Source organism: Lampetra fluviatilis, chromosome 19 (genome assembly GCF_964198595.1).
Source record: "Lampetra fluviatilis chromosome 19, kcLamFluv1.1, whole genome shotgun sequence".
Taxonomy (NCBI): domain Eukaryota; kingdom Metazoa; phylum Chordata; class Hyperoartia; order Petromyzontiformes; family Petromyzontidae; genus Lampetra; species Lampetra fluviatilis.
In genome coordinates, this window is record NC_136293.1 from 5,470,660 (window position 1) to 5,484,181 (window position 13,522).

A 13,522-nucleotide genomic window follows, 5' to 3' on the forward strand; every position below is an offset into this window, starting at 1 on the left:
TTTGTGTGTGTGTCTATGTCTAGCTCTGTGTGTGTGTCTATGTATATATGTGTGTGTTTGTCTATACTGTCTGTGTGTGTGTCTGGAAGTGTGTCTATGGATATCTGTGTTGTCCGTGTGTGTTAATTATGTCTGGAAGTGTGTCTATATATGTGTGTGTTTGTTAAGTATCTGTGTATATATCTCTGTAAGTGTGTCTATGTATAGCTCTGTGTGTGTCTATGTATATATGTGTGTGTGTCTATGTATATATATCTGTAAGTGTGTCTATGTATAGCTCTGTGTGTGTGTCTATGTATATGTGTGTGTGTGTCTATGTATATGTGTGTGTGTGTCTATGTATAAGTGTGTGTGTTTGCTAAGTCTGTGTTGCACAGCCTCATTAAGCGTAGCTGGTGGCTGCTCTGGGCTCCTCCGTGATCTCTGGGGAGGAATGCGGCGGCCTGGACGAGAGGGAGGGGACAGGCAGAGACGACCCCCGTGTCGCAGGACTCGGAAAATCGCACCGATGCAGTATTTCACACGTGCAGAAGACAAAGATCCCCCGTGTAGCCTTAACAGACGTTTGGGTCAAGTGCTGTTGGCGAGCACCTACGGAGGGCGACTCGGCGCACGAGGGGGTGGGTGGCCAGCACCACGCCCGACCGCCTTTGTCTCCCCAGTGGCGATGTTTTCACACCGCACCAGGTACTCATTTGAGGCTGAGTCGACCTAGGGGAGGCCCAGGACTCGGGCCGCCGGGTTCATAGCGCAGCACGCTGACCGCTACATCACCGCTCCCCACGAATATACGCCAATAACAGCCGCATATTAACCACTACGGCACACACGCCGCCTGTGCACAAGCATAGACACAACAACGACAAGCACCACAATCCGCCACAGCAGAGAGTGATGGTGGTGTCACCACAGTGATTGTTTCGGGCTCGGTGCACTTGGAGGCAATCGCGTGACGTGTGGGAGGTTCGCTGGCAAGCACATCACGGGACAGACCCAGGTGCCGTGGGCTTCACTGAGCGAGGTGACTGGCTGATGCACCACCACATGTGCTCCCCCCTCTGTGCCAATTTGCTACGTTTAGACGCCCGGCGCTCCGCTCGTTGTTGTGAGCGTGGTTCCTCTGCCCTCCGCTATCGCTTCCGCACCGCACCAGGCACTTGTTTGAGACCCAGGACCGGTTCGAATATTCATCGCCGCTGTGAGCAGAAAAGCACACAAAGTCCACGCGTATACCCTGCACAGAGACCGAGAACAACAACAACAACAACCGCCGTTCGCCACTCGTGACTGTGACGGTACCACAGCGCTTGTGCCAGGCTAGGTGCACCTTGAGTCCACGCGAAGTGTCGAAGGCTCGCTGACAGGTCACGAACAGACTCGGGTGCTATGGATTGACTGAGATGGCTGGCAGATGCACCACCTGTGCTTCCCCTCTGTGCCAACTCTCTGCGTTTTAGCTACCCGGTGCTCTGCTCGTTGTTGTGAGCGTCGCTCCTCTCGTCTCCGTTGTTGCTGGAGGGCGACTGCCTTCAACTGCTCAGCAGCAGCAGCAGCGTCCTTCACGAGCCTCCTCCATCGAGGCCGAACTTGACACCGCTGGGACCAGACTTCGGCAATTCCAACTCAGCTCCACATCCTTCTATACCACATCATCCCACATCTTCTCCAGCCAGTGCCACTCACCCACTCACACATCATTCCACATCTTCTCTAGCCCGTGACACTCACTCACTCACACATCATCCCACATCTTCTCTAGCCCGTGACACTCACCCACTCACACATCAGTCCACCTCTTCTCTAGCCCGTGCCACTCACCCACTCACACATCAGTCCACCTCTTCTCGAGCCCGTGCCACTCACCCACTCACACATCAGTCCACATCTTCTCCAGCCCGTGCCACTCACCCACTCACACATCAGTCTACCTCTTCTCTAGCCCGTGCCACTCACCCACTCACACATCAGTCCACCTCTTCTCGAGCCCGTGCCACTCACCCACTCACACATCAGTCCACCTCTTCTCGAGCCCGTGCCACTCACCCACTCACACATCATCCCACATCTTCTCCAGCCCGTGCCACTCACCCACTCACACATCAGTCTACCTCTTCTCTAGCCCGTGCCACTCACCCACTCACACATCAGTCCACATCTTCTCCAGCCCGTGCCACTCACCCACTCACACATCAGTCTACCTCTTCTCTAGCCCGTGCCACTCACCCACTCACACATAATCCCACATCTTCTCCATTCCGTGCCACGCCTGATTATAATCCCCCACTATCCGGGTCAACAACAATTTGATTGGGCATGCGGGCGACATGATCCCTCCAACGCAAGCCTCACCTGCCGGAGGAGCTCGCCGATTGGACGGCGTGCAGATCTTTCAAGGATCTCTGAGCTCCTCACACTGTAATCAAGGCTGGTTAAACCCAGTCTGAATGTTAAAATCCATGAAAGGGGTCCACATCTTGCAAGCAAAGAGAAGGAGAGGGTATGGTTACGTGCATGTCTGTGTGAACCCGTGTGTGTACCCGTGTGTGTGTGTACCCGTGTGTATGCGCGTCCAGCCACCGCATGCCTAAACAGCTTTTGTTCGGCCGGATTGAGGGGGCTAAACGGGCGCGGCACGGGCTAGAGAAGAGATGGAGTGATGTGGTACAGGAGGGCGTGGAGCTGAGTGGACTTGCCGATGACTGGTACCAGCGGTGTCAAGATCGGCCTCAGTGGAGGAGGCTCGTGAAGGACGCTACTGGGCAGTTGGAGGCAGTCGCCCTCCAGCAACAACGGAGGGCAGAGGAGCGACGCTCACAACAACGAGCGGAGCGCCGGGTGGATAAAGCACAACAAGTTGGTACAGTAGGGGGCACAGGTGGTGCATCAGCCAGTCATCTCGGTCATCTCGGTCATCTCAGTCGACCCGTGACACCTGCTGGGTCTGCCCCGTGACCTCCTGCCAGCGGGCGTTCGACACTTCACGTGGCCTCAAGGTGCACATGGCCTGGCACAAGCGTCGTGGTGACGTCACCGTCACTTAGTGGCGAATGGCGGTTGTTGTTGTGTGCGCGTGTGCGGTTGTGTGTGTACGTCTGTGTGTGTGGTTCTGTGTGTGTGTACGTGTGTGTGGTTCTGTGTGTGTACGTGTGTGTGTGTGGCTCTGTGTGTGTGTACGTGTGTGTGTGTGGTTCTGTGTGTGTGTACGTGTGTGTGTGTGGTTCTGTGTGTGTGTACGTGTGTGTGTGGCTCTGTGTGTGTGTACGTGTGTGTGTGTGGTTCTGTGTGTGTGTACGTGTGTGTGGTTCTGTGTGTGCAGGTAGCGGTTAGCGCGCTGCGCCATGAACCTGGCTACCTCGGTTCGATTCCCACTCACGGCCAACACCGGTGACGATTATCTGAATCGGTCATGGGACTCCCCTAGGTCGACTCAGCCTCAAATGAGTACCAGCGTGGTATATAAATATTGCCACTAGGGAGACAAAGGCGGCCGGGCGTGGTGCTGGCCACCCACCCCTTTGTGTGCCGTGCCGGCTTTCATGCGTGCTCGCTAACAGCACTTGCCCCAACAGTCTGTTAAGGCTATAATGGGGGTCTTTGTCTTGTTTGCGTTTGCGGTTCTGTGTGTGTGTGTACGCGTGTGTGTGTACGCGTGTGTGTGTACGCGTGTGTGTGTACACGTGTGTGTGGTTCTGTGTGTGTGTGTACGCGTGTGTGTGTGTACGCGTGTGTGTGGTTCTGTGTATGTGTGTGTGTACGTGTGTGTGTGGTTCTGTGTGTGTGTGTGTACGCGTGTGTGTGTGTACGCCTATGTATGTGTACGCGTGTGTGTGGTTCTGTGTGTGTACGTGTGCGTGTGGTGCTGTGTGTGTGTGTACGCGTGTGTGCGTGCGGGAGGGGTCGGGTGGTGTCGGTAAAATTCGGAAATCTCCGAGCGCGTGTTTTTGTTTGAGGACGTGGGGAGGAGGCGAAGCACCAAACACGGGCGGCTCCGTCCTTCAGCCCCTACCCCATCCCCCTACTCCCCCCATCTTCTCCCCCCCATCTCCTCCCCCCCATCTCCTCTCCCCCCGTCTCCTCCCCCCGTCTCCTCCCCCCGTCTCCTCCCCCCGTCTCCTCCCCCCGTCTCCTCCCCCCGTCTCCTCCCCCCGTCTCCTCCCCCCGTCTCCTCCCCCCGTCTCCTCCCCCCGTCTCCTCCCCCCGTCTCCTCCCCCCGTCTCCTCCCCCCGTCTCCTCCCCCCGTCTCCTCCCCCCGTCTCCTCCCCCCGTCTCCTCCCCCCATCCCCCTATTCCCTTCATCTCCTCCCCCCATATCCTCCCCCCATCTCCTCCCCCCGTCTCCCTCCCTTCATCTCCTCCCTCCATCTCCTCCCCCCCATCTCCTCTCCCCCCATCTCCTCCCCCCATCTCCTCCCCCCGTCTCCTCCCCCCATCCCCCTATTCCCTTCATCTCCTCCCCCCATATCCTCCCCCCATCTCCTCCCCCCGTCTCCCTCCCTTCATCTCCTCCCTCCATCTCCTCCCCCCCATCTCCCTCCGTCTTTCTCCCTCCACCACCACTTCCATCTCCCTAACTCCATCACCCCTCCCTCCATCTCTCTATTTCCCCCCATTTATCTCCCTACTTCATCACCACAATCCCTATCACCTCTCCCTCCACCTGTCTCATCCCTCCATCACCACGTCCCCCATCCATCTTCTCTCCTACATCACCACTTCTCCCATCTCCCTCCCTCCATCACCACAATTCCCAACACATTTCCATGCACGCGGCGTTGAAATGCGGCCGCGTGGCCAGACGCGGGGTGGAGGAATGGCCCCGAGTTCAGGGGCACTCAGAGGCACGGGAGAAGGGCTTGAGCCTGGACTTGAACGGGCGGGGAGTTGACGGCACGGGCTGCAGAGGGAGATGAGTTCCCCAGACCGTGGGGGCAGCAGAGGAGAGAGCGCGTGGGGGGTAGGGAGGTGACACGAGGGGAGTGTGGAGTGAGATGAGAATGGTGAGGCGTGCGTAGTGGCTGGGTCACTGCGTGAGTAGTGACTGGGTGGCTGTGTGAGTAGTGACTGGGTGGCTGTGTGCATAGTGGCTGGGTAGCTGTGTGAGTAGTGACTGGGTGGCTGTGTGAGTAGTGACTGGGTGGCTGTGTGAGTAGTGGCTGGGTCACTGCGTGAGTAGTGACTGGGTGGCTGTGTGAGTAGTGACTGGGTGGCTGTGTGAGTAGTGGCTGGGTCACTGCGTGAGTAGTGACTGGGTGGCTGTGTGAGTAGTGACTGGGTCACTGCGTGAGTAGTGACTGGGTGGCTGTGTGAGTAGTGACTGGGTGGCTGTGTGAGTAGTGGCTGGGTCACTGCGTGAGTAGTGACTGGGTGGCTGTGTGAGTAGTGACTGGGTGGCTGTGTGAGTAGTGGCTGGGTGGCTGTGTGAGTAGTGACTGGGTAGCTGTGTGAGTAGTGACTGGGTGGCTGTGTGAGTAGTGAATGGGTGACTGTGTGAGTAGTGGCTGGGTGGCTGTGTGAGTAGTGACTGGGTCACTGTGTGAGTAGTGACTGGGTGGCTGTGTGAGTAGTGACTGGGTGGCTGTGTGAGTAGTGGCTGGGTCACTGTGTGAGAAGTGACTGGGTGGCTGTGTGAGTAGTGGCTGGGTGCCTGTGTGAGTAGTGACTGGGTGGTTGTGTGAGTAGTGGCTGGGTGCCTGTGTGAGTAGTGACTGGGTGGCGGTGTGAGTAGTGAATGGGTGGCTGTGTGAGTAGAGACTGGGTGGCTGTGTGAGTAGTGGCTGGGTGGTTGTGTGAGTAGTGACTGGGTGCCTGTGTGAGTAGTGACTGGGTGGCTGTGTGAGTAGTGGTTGGGTGGCTGTGTGAGTAGTTACTGGGTGGCTGTGTGAGTAGTGACTGGGTCACTGTGTGAGTAGTGACTGGGTGGCTGTGTGAGTAGTGACTGGGTCACTGTGTGAGTAGTGACTGGGTGGCTGTGTGAGTAGTGACTGGGTGGCTGTGTGAGTAGTGACTGGGTGGCTGTGTGAGTAGTGGCTGGGTGGCTGTGTGAGTAGTGACTGGGTGGTTGTGTGAGTAGTGACTGGGTGGCTGTGTGAGTAGTGACTGGGTGGCAGTGTGAGTAGTGACTGGGTGGCTGTGTGAGTAGTGGCTGGGTGGCTGTGTGAGTAGTGACTGGTTAGCTGTGTGAGTAGTGGCTGGGTGGCTGTGTGAGTAGTGACTGGGTGGCTGTGTGAGTAGTGACTGGGTGGCTGTGTGAGTAGTGACTGGGTGGCTGTGTGAGTAGTGGCTGGGTGGCTGCGTGAGTAGTGACTGGGTGGCTGTGTGAGTAGTGGCTGGGTGGCTGTGTGAGTAGTGACTGGGTGGCTGTGTGAGTAGTGACTGGGTGGCTGTGTGAGTAGTGGTTGGGTGGCTGTGTGAGTAGTGACTGGGTGACTGTGTGAATAGTGACTGAGTGGCTGTGTGAGTAGTGACTGGGTGGCTGTGTGAGTAGTGGCTGGGTGGCTGTGTGAGTAGTGACTGGGTGGCTGTGTGAGTAGTGACTGGGTGGCTGTGTGAGTAGTGGCTGGGTGGCTGTGTGAGTAGTGGTTGGGTGGCTGTGTGAGTAGTGGCTGGGTGGCTGTGTGAGAAGTGGCTGGGTGGCTGTGTGAGTAGTGACTGGGTGGCTGTGTGAGTAGTGGCTGGGTGGCTGTGTGAGTAGTGGCTGGGTGGCTGTGTGAGTAGTGACTGGGTGGCTGTGTGAGTAGTGACTGGGTGGCTGTGTGAGTAGTGGCTGGGTGGCTGTGTGAGTAGTGGCTGGGTGGCTGTGTGAGTAGTGACTGGGTGGCTGTGTGAGTAGTGGTTGGGTGGCTGTGTGAGTAGTGGCTGGGTGGCTGTGTGAGTAGTGGCTGGGTGGCTGTGTGAGTAGTGACTGGGTGGCTGTGTGAGTAGTGACTGGTGGCTGTGTGAGTACTGACTGGGTGGCTGTGTGAGAAGTGACTGGATTGCTGTGTGAGTAGTGACTGAGTGGCTGTGTGAGTAGTGACTGGGTGGCTGTGTGAGTAGTGGTTGGGTGGCTGTGTGAGTAGTGACTGGGTGGCTGTGTGAGTAGTGGTTGGGTGGCTGTGTGAGTAGTGGATGGGTGGCTGTGTGAGTAGTGACTGGGTGGCCGTGTGAGTAGTGACTGGGTGGCTGTGTGAGTCGTGACTGGGTGGCTGTGTGAGTAGTGGCTGGGTGGCAGTGTGAGTAGTGGCTGGGTGGCTGTGTGAGTAGTGACTGGGTGGCTGTGTGAGTAGTGACTGGTGGCTGTGTGAGTAGTGACTGGGTGGCTGTGTGAGTAGTGACTGGGTGACTGTGTGAGTAGTGACTGAGTGGCTGTGTGAGTAGTGGCTGCGTGGCTGTGTGAGTAGTGACTGGGTGGCTGTGTGAGTAGTGACTGGGTGGTTGTGTGAGTAGTGGCTGGGTGGCTGTGTGAGTAGTGGCTGGGTGGCTGTGAGAGTAGTGGTTGGGTGGCTGTGTGAGTAGTGGCTGGGTGGCTGTGTGAGTAGTGACTGGGTGGCTGTGTGAGTAGTGGTTGGGTGGCTGTGTGAGTAGTGGCTGGGTGGCTGTGTGAGTAGTGACTGGGTCACTGCGTGAGTAGTGGCGGGTGGCTGTGTGAGTAGTGGCTGGGTGGCTGTGTGAGTAATGACTGGGTGGCTGTGTGAGTAGTGACTGGGTGGCTGTGTGAATAGTGGTTGGGTGGTTGTGTGAGTAGTGGCTGGGTGGCTGTGTGAGTAGTGGCTGGGTGGCTGCGTGAGTAGTGGCTGGGTGGCTGTGTGAGTAGTGGCTGGGCGGCTGTGTGAGTAGTGGCTGGGTGGCTGTGTGAGTAGTGACTGGGTGGCTGTGTGAGTAGTGACTGGGTGTCTGTGTGAGTAGTGGTTGGGTGGTTGTGTGAGTAGTGGCTGGGTGGCTGTGTGAGTAGTGGCTGGGTGGCTGCGTGAGTAGTGGCTGGGTGGCTGTGTGAGTAGTGGCTGGGTGGCTGTGTGAGTAGTGACTGGTGGCTGTGTGAGTAGTGACTGGGTGGCTGCGTGAGTAGTGGCTGGGTGGCTGTGTGAGTAGTGACTGGTGGCTGTGTGAGTAGTGACTGGGTCACTGTGTGAGTAGTGACTGGGTGGCTATGTGAGTAGTGGCTGGGTGGCTGTGTGAGTAGTGACTGGGTCACTGTGTGAGTAGTGACTGGGTGGCTGTGTGAGTAGTGACTGGGTGACTGTGTGAGTAGTGGCTGGGTGGCTGTGTGAGTAGTGACTGGGTGGTTGTGTGAGTAGTGACTGGGTGGCTGTGTGAGTAGTGACTGGGTGGCAGTGTGAGTAGTGACTGGGTGGCTGTGTGACTAGTGGCTGGGTGGCTGTGTGAGTAGTGACTGGGTAGCTGTGTGAGTAGTGGCTGGGTGGCTGTGTGAGTAGTGACTGGGTGGCTGTGTGAGTAGTGACTGGGTGGCTGTGTGAGTAGTGACTGGGTGGCTGTGTGAGTAGTGGCTGGGTGGCTGCGTGAGTAGTGACTGGGTGGCTGTGTAAGTAGTGACTGGGTGGCTGTGTGAGTAGTGAATGGGTGGCTGTGTGAGTAGTGACCGGGTGGCTGTGTGAGCAGTGACTAGGTGGCTGTGTGAGTAGTGGCTGGGTGGCTGTGTGAGTAGTGACTGAGTGGCTGTGTGAGTAGTGACTGGGTGGCTGTGTGAGTAGTGGCTGGGTGGCTGTGTGAGTAGTGGTTGGGTGGCTGTGTGAGTAGTGGCTGGGTGGCTGTGTGAGTAGTGGCTGGGTGGCTGTGTGAGTAGTGGCTGGGCGGCTGTGTGAGTAGTGACTGGGTGGCTGTGTGAGTAGTGACTGGGTGGCTGTGTGAGTAGTGGCTGGGTGGCTGTGTGAGTAGTGGCTGGGTGGCTGTGTGAGTAGTGACTGGGTGGCTGTGTGAGTAGTGGTTGGGTGACTGTGTGAGTAGTGGCTGGGTGGCTGTGTGAGTAGTGACTGGATTGCTGTGTGAGTAGTGACTGAGTGGCGGTGTGAGTAGTGACTGGGTGGCTGTGTGAGTAGTGGTTGGGTGGCTGTGTGAGTAGTGACTGGGTGGCTGTGTGAGTAGTGGCTGGGTGGCTGTGTGAGTAGTGACTGGGTGGTTGTGTGAGTAGTGACTAGGTGGCTGTGTGAGTAGTGACTGGGTGGCAGTGTGAGTAGTGACTGGGTGGCTGTGTGACTAGTGGCTGGGTGGCTGTGTGAGTAGTGACTGGGTAGCTGTGTGAGTAGTGGCTGGGTGGCTGTGTGAGTAGTGACTGGGTGGCTGTGTGAGTAGTGACTGGGACTGGGTGGCTGTGTGAGTAGTGACTGGGTGGCTGTGTGAGTAGTGGCTGGGTGGCTGCGTGAGTAGTGACTGGGTGGCTGTGTGAGTAGTGACTGGGTGGCTGTGTGAGTAGTGGCTGGGTGGCTGTGTGAGTAGTGGCTGGGTGGCTGTGTGAGTAGTGACTGGGTGGCTGTGTGAGTAGTGAATGGGTGGCTGTGTGAGTAGTGAATGGGTGGCTGTGTGAGTAGTGACTGGGTGGCTGTGTGAGTAGTGACTAGGTGGCTGTGTGAGTAGTGGCTGGGTGGCTGTGTGAGTAGTGACTGAGTGGCTGTGTGAGTAGTGACTGGGTGGCTGTGTGAGTAGTGGCTGGGTGGCTGTGTGAGTAGTGGTTGGGTGGCTGTGTGAGTAGTGGCTGGGTGGCTGTGTGAGTAGTGGCTGGGTGGCTGTGTGAGTAGTGGCTGGGCGGCTGTGTGAGTAGTGACTGGGTGGCTGTGTGAGTAGTGACTGGGTGGCTGTGTGAGTAGTGGCTGGGTGGCTGTGTGAGTAGTGGCTGGGTGGCTGTGCGAGTAGTGACTGGGTGGCTGTGTGAGTAGTGGTTGGGTGACTGTGTGAGTAGTGGCTGGGTGGCTGTGTGAGTAGTGACTGGATTGCTGTGTGAGTAGTGACTGAGTGGCTGTGTGAGTAGTGACTGGGTGGCTGTGTGAGTAGTGGTTGGGTGGCTGTGTGAGTAGTGACTGGGTGGCTGTGTGAGTAGTGGTTGGGTGGCTGTGTGAGTAGTGGATGGGTGGCTGTGTGAGTAGTGACTGGGTGGCCGTGTGAGTAGTGACTGGGTGACTGTGTGAGTAGTGACTGAGTGGCTGTGTGAGTAGTGGCTGGGTGGCTGTGTGAGTAGTGACTGGGTGGCTGTGTGAGTAGTGGCTGGGTGGCTGTGAGAGTAGTGGTTGGGTGGCTGTGTGAGTAGTGGCTGGGTGGCTGTGTGAGTAGTGACTGGGTGGCTGTGTGAGTAGTGGTTGGGTGGCTGTGTGAGTAGTGGCTGGGTGGCTGTGTGAGTAGTGACTGGGTCACTGCGTGAGTAGTGGCTGGGTGGCTGTGTGAGTAGTGGCTGGGTGGCTGTGTGAGTAGTGACTGGGTGGCTGTGTGAGTAGTGACTGGGTGGCTGTGTGAGTAGTGACTGAGTGGCTGTGTGAGTAGTGGCTGGGTGGCTGTGTGAGTAGTGGCTGGGTGGCTGTGTGAGTAGCGACTGGGTGGCTATGTGAGTAGTGGCTGGGTGGCTGTGTGAGTTGTGACTGGGTGGCTGTGTGAGTAATGACTGGGTGGCTGTGTGAGTAGTGGCTGGGTGGCTGTGTGAGTAGTGACTGGGTGGTTGTGTGAGTAGTGGCTGGGTGGCTGTGTGAGTAGTGGCTTGGTGGCTGCGTGAGTAGTGGCTGGGTGGCTGTGTGAGTAGTGGCTGGGTGGCTGTGTGAGTAGTGGCTGGGTGGCTGTGTGAGTAGTGACTGGGTGGCTGTGTGAGTAGTGACTGGTGGCTGTGTGAGTAGTGGCTGGGTGGCTGTGTGAGTAGTGGCTGGGTGGCTATGTGAGTAGTGGCTGGGTGGCTGTGTGAGTAGTGACTGGGTGGCTGTGTGAGTAGTGACTGGGTGGCTGTGTGAGTAGTGGCTGGGTGGCTGTGTGAGTAGTGGCTGGGTGGTTGTGTGAGTAGTGACTGGGTGGCTGTGTAGTGGCTGGGTGGCTGTGTGAGTAGTGGTTGGATGGCTGTGTGAGTAGTGACTGGGTGGCTGTGTGAGTAGTGAATGGGTGGCTGTGTGAGTAGTGGTTGGGTGGCTGTGTGAGTAGTGGCTGGGTGGCTGTGTGAGTAGTGGTTGGATGGCTCTGTGAGTAGTGGCTGGGTGGCTGTGTGAGTAATGACTGGGTGGCTGTGTGAGTAGTGGTTGGGTGGCTGTGTGAGTAGTGACTGGGTGGCTGTGTGAGTAGTGACTGGGTGGCTGTGTGAGTAGTGACTGGGTGGCTGTGTGAGTAGTGACTGGGTGGCTGTGTGAGTAGTGACTGGTGGCTGTGTGAGTAGTAGCTGGGTGGCTGTGTGAGTAGTGGCTGGGTGGCTATGTGAGTAGTGGCTGGGTGGCTGTGTGAGTAGTGACTGGGTGGCTGTGTGAGAAGTGACTGGGTGGCTGTGTGAGTAGTGACTGGTGGCTGTGTGAGTAGTGGCTGGGTGGCTGTGTGAGTAGTGGCTGGGTGGCTATGTAAGTAGTGGCTGGGTGGCTGTGTGAGTAGTGGCTGGGTGGCTGTGTGAGTAGTGACTGGGTGGCTGTGTGAGTAGTGACTGGGTGGCTGTGTGAGTAGTGGCTGGGTGGCTGCGTGAGTAGTGACTGGGTGGTTGTGTGAGTAGTGGCTGGGTGGCTGTGTGAGTAGTGGCTTGGTGGCTGCGTGAGTAGTGGCTGGGTGGCTGTGTGAGTAGTGGCTGGGTGGCTGTGTGAGTAGTGGCTGGGTGGCTGTGTGAGTAGTGACTGGGTGGCTGTGTGAGTAGTGACTGGTGGCTGTGTGAGTAGTGGCTGGGTGGCTGTGTGAGTAGTGGCTGGGTGGCTATGTGAGTAGTGGCTGGGTGGCTGTGTGAGTAGTGACTGGGTGGCTATGTGAGTAGTGACTGGGTGGCTGTGTGAGTAGTGGCTGGGTGGCTGTGTGAGCAGTGGCTGGGTGGTTGTGTGAGTAGTGACTGGGTGGCTGTGTAGTGGCTGGGTGGCTGTGTGAGTAGTGGTTGGATGGCTGTGTGAGTAGTGACTGGGTGGCTGTGTGAGTAGTGACTGGGTGGCTGTGTGAGTAGTGGTTGGGTGGCTGTGTGAGTAGTGGCTGGGTGGCTGTGTGAGTAGTGGTTGGATGGCTGTGTGAGTAGTGGCTGGGTGGCGGTGTGAGTAGTGACTGGGTGGCTGTGTGAGTATTGGTTGGGTGGCTGTGTGAGTAGTGACTGGGTGGCTGTGTGAGTAGTGGTTGGGTGGCTGTGTGAGTAGTGGTTGGGTGGCTGTGTGAGTAGTGGCTGGGTGGCTGTGTGAGTAGTGACTGGGTCACTGCGTGAGTAGTGACTGGGTGGCTGTGTGAGTAGTGGTTCGGTGGTTGTGTGAGTAGTGGCTGTGTGGCTGTGTGAGTAGTGGCTGGGTGCCTGTGTGAGTAGTGGCTGGGTGGCTGTGTGAGTAGTGGCTGGGTGGCTGTGTGAGTAGTGGCTGGGTGGCTGCGTGAGTAGTGACTAGGTAGCTGTGTGAGTAGTGGCTGGGTGGCTGTGTGAGTAGTGACTGGTGGCTGTGTGAGTAGTGGCTGGGTGGCTGTGTGAGTAGTGGCTGGGTGGCTATGTGAGTAGTGGCTGGGTGGCTGTGTGAGTAGTGACTGGGTGGCTGTGTGAGTAGTGACTGGGTGGCTGTGTGAGTAGTGACTGGTGGCTGTGTGAGTAGTGGCTGGGTGGCTGTGTGAGTAGTGGCTGGGTGGCTGTGTGAGTAGTGACTGGGTGGTTGTGTGAGCAGTGGCTGGGTGGTTGTGTGAGTAGTGACTGGGTGGCTGTGTAGTGGCTGGGTGGCTGTGTGAGTAGTGGTTGGATGGCTGTGTGAGTAGTGACTGGGTGGCTGTGTGAGTAGTGACTGGGTGGCTGTGTGAGTAGTGGTTGGGTGGCTGTGTGAGTAGTGGCTGGGTGGCTGTGTGAGTAGTGGTTGGATGGCTGTGTGAGTAGTGGCTGGGTGGCTGTGTGAGTAGTGACTGGGTGGCTGTGTGAGTAGTGGTTGGGTGGCTGTGTGAGTAGTGACTGGGTGGCTGTGTGAGTAGTGGTTGGGTGGCTGTGTGAGTAGTGGTTGGGTGGCTGTGTGAGTAGTGGCTGGGTGGCTGTGTGAGTAGTGACTGGGTCACTGCGTGAGTAGTGACTGGGTGGCTGTGTGAGTAGTGGTTGGGTGGTTGTGTGAGTAGTGGCTGGGTGGCTGTGTGAGTAGTGGCTGGGTGCCTGTGTGAGTAGTGGCTGGGTGGCTGTGTGAGTAGTGGCTGGGTGGCTGTGTGAGTAGTGGCTGGGTGGCTGCGTGAGTAGTGACTAGGTAGCTGTGTGAGTAGTGGCTGGGTGGCTGTGTGAGTAGTGACTGGTGGCTGTGTGAGTAGTGGCTGGGTGGCTGTGTGAGTAGTGGCTGGGTGGCTATGTGAGTAGTGGCTTGGTGGCTGTGTGAGTAGTGGCTGGGTGGCTGTGTGAGTAGTGGCTGGGTGGCTGCGTGAGTAGTGGCTTGGTGGCTGTGTG